The sequence below is a fragment of the Nannospalax galili genome, unplaced genomic scaffold (genome assembly GCF_000622305.1).
Source record: "Nannospalax galili isolate Female #2095 unplaced genomic scaffold, S.galili_v1.0 scaffold589, whole genome shotgun sequence".
Classification (NCBI taxonomy): domain Eukaryota; kingdom Metazoa; phylum Chordata; class Mammalia; order Rodentia; family Spalacidae; genus Nannospalax; species Nannospalax galili.
The window spans coordinates 4,980,877-4,983,920 of NW_008360324.1; positions in this window are offsets into that span (position 1 = coordinate 4,980,877).

Sequence of the window (3,044 nt, forward strand, 5' to 3'; positions counted from 1 at the left end):
GCTCCAGAATACTTGGAATCTACATTCAAGTCCTGGCTCTGTGATTTCGGGAACTTTGATTTGTCTCTCGGGTATTGGTTTTCTTAGTTGGTAAAAAGATTAATTCCTAAGATGAATCCACAGGCACCAGAATCCCCTTGGGCTAATAAGAAGTTCTTAACACTCTGCCTTGCACAGAGCCACAGGAGCATGATTTCTAGGGACCTATGATTATTTTTTAAAATGTAAATGGCATTTAATTCATTTGGGGGGGGGGCAGGGTGCTTTCTGGGAACTGAACCTGCGTCCTCTGCGAGAACAGCAAGTGCTCTTAGTTGCTGAGCCACCTCTCCCCTACCCCAACCCTCACTTTTTGAGAACGGGTCTCACTATGTTGCCCAGGCTGGCTTTGAACAATCCGTCCTCCTGCCTTAGCCTTCCAAGTGCTGGGATGATAGGTGTGCACTGCCACACCTGAAAGCAATAATTCTGATATACCAGAGCTCGCTTCCTTAGGGAATCATAGGAAGCTTGCACGCAGGTCTGTGGGACTTTTCTACATAGCATTGCATAAAATCGAGCTGATCCCAAACACAACTATGAACTAGACAAAGCTTTTACTTGGTGATATTTTTCAAAGTTGTTCAGTTCCTTTCCACTGTTGAGTGGCAAACACAGCATTTTCCATAAGGCATCCCATGAGATCTGAACAGGTGCACATAGAGGAAAGGGTAGGGGAAGTTTCTAGAATAAGCACACATGGGAGATGATACACTACTAAGGTTTTATGAAGAATTTTAGGGAGCTGGAGAGATGACTTAGCAGTTAAGAGCACTGACTGCTGTTGCAGAGGACCCAAGTTCAGTTCCCAGCACTCACATGGCAGCTAACAACTGTCTGTAACTCCAGTTCTAAGGGGCCTGATGTCCTCTTCTGGCCTTCACAGGCATTGCACATGGGTGTACTTACATATATTCAGGCAATACATTCATACATATAAATAAAAATAATAAAATAGCAAAAAATAATAATGGAAAGATTATGAACCAAAAGCCTGGCGTTTCTTATACTGCTTTGAGCTGTGCATCTGCACTAATGCAGAAAGCGTGACCAGCGTTGGTGTGCGTACTTGATCAGGGAGTCTGATTAAGAATATCAAGGCTCTAGTGACTCTGTGCCTTGTTTCTCTCAGGTGTCCTTCTTCACACAAGGGGCCGCTTAAGGCAATTTTCTAACCTTGGCTGCATTACCCAGGGAGCTCTTTTTGTGTGTATTTCATTTGTTTCTTTGTGTGTGTGTGTGTGTTTGAGACAGGGTCTCCTTGTAGCCCCAGCTGTCCTGGAACTCACTATGTAGATCAGGCTGGCCTCGAACTCACAAAGTTCCGCCTGCCTCTGCCTCCCAAGTGTTGGGATTAAAGGCGTGCACCACCACGCCCAACTGTTTCATTTGTTTTTGTTTAATGCAGGGCCTCATGTAGCCCAGGCTAGCCTTAAACTTGCTATGTAAAGGAGGCTCACCTTGAACTTCTGATCCCCCTGCATTGACCTCCAGAGTGACGGAATTATAGAATGCTGGGATTATAGTCCTGTACCACCAAACCCAGTTTGTGGAGAATTGGGGGTTAAACCCAGGGCTTTATGCATGTTGGGCAAGCACTTTACCAGCTGAACTACAGCCCTAAGGAAGATCTTGATAGATTCGAATGCCTGCTCTACCCCAGGTTCTGCTGACTCAGCAGCTTCCATGAGGCTAGCCCCACATATCTTTGGACCTGCCCTTGAGAACTCTCCAAGGAATGAGTCATTTCAGACATTCAAGTAAGAGAAGATTCTTTCAGCTGAAAGGAGTAGAAAGGAGGGAGGTGGCCCTCGAGCATGCCTTAGAATACAGTCAAGTCAAGATACAAGCCTGGGAGGCTAGAGGTCCCCTGAAACATGGGGGGAGGCCTCTAAGCCCCTTTCCTTGCACCTGAGACTGTAGAGTCTTTGTGGTGCTTGTGGGAATCTGGAGATTTGAACTGTGTTTCAGATTCAACCATAGTTTTACTGTGTGACACTGGACTACTGCAGTAACCTCTCTGAGTTTCCCTTTTCCTCTTGCAAACTGACAGTATTCATATAGCACTTGGCCCTGAACGGAAATCCAACAAAATCAAATGAGGCAATAGACAGGGTCACTTTTGTAGCTTCTCCAAAGGTAGCTGCTGGAGAGACTGTTAGGATCATTGCCTGGGATTTTTCCCTTCATTTTTCAAACCAGCATTTGATAAGAGACAACTATTCTCTTTCTTTCAAAGAGTCTTTGAGTGACTCCACACTGTCTGAAATAATGAATCAACATCACACTAAACAAATGAAACAAAGAATGTGTACTGCTTAGGGCAAGCTGGGGCAGAGGCCTGACACAACTGTCCAGATCAATCACAGCAGCATGACCCGATCTGGGATGGGAATTATCTGGAAAATTCCCTCAGCTGCTCACTTCATTTGCAGGGCTTTCTCAATGAACCATTGTTACAAACCTCTTAAAACAAAGCAAAACACAAAACAACCTTCCAGTTTGTCGTTGCACTGGGGAATTCTGACAGTCCACAGACTCGGAAGTATAGAAAGAATTTCTTGTTTTTTTTTTAAAAAAGCATGAAGTCCACCAGATCAAACTAATTGGAGGAAAACAACGCCTCTCTCAAAGAGAAACGAAGCTGGTTAGGAAACCACCTTCATCCAAAATCTTCATCTGGTGTCAAGCACCCAAATCAGCTTCTTTCTAGTATCCACGAAGTCTTCAGAATCATTTCGTGAAATAGGTCCATTTAATAACCACAAAGATGACAGGGAGGAACCAAGACCAGGGGGTGTTTTCAAAAACCCCCTATTAGAAAGCAGAGGGACCGGGATTTGAAGGCTCCTTTTCTCATTGCAGGATGCTCCTTCAATTTCTCACTCTTCCCTTGCTTTAAAGGACTTTTGGAATTTAGACATCTCAAGTAGGAACAGGGGCTGGAGAGATGGCTCAGTGGTTAAGAGCACTGGTTGCTCTTGCAGAGGATCCGGGTTCAATTC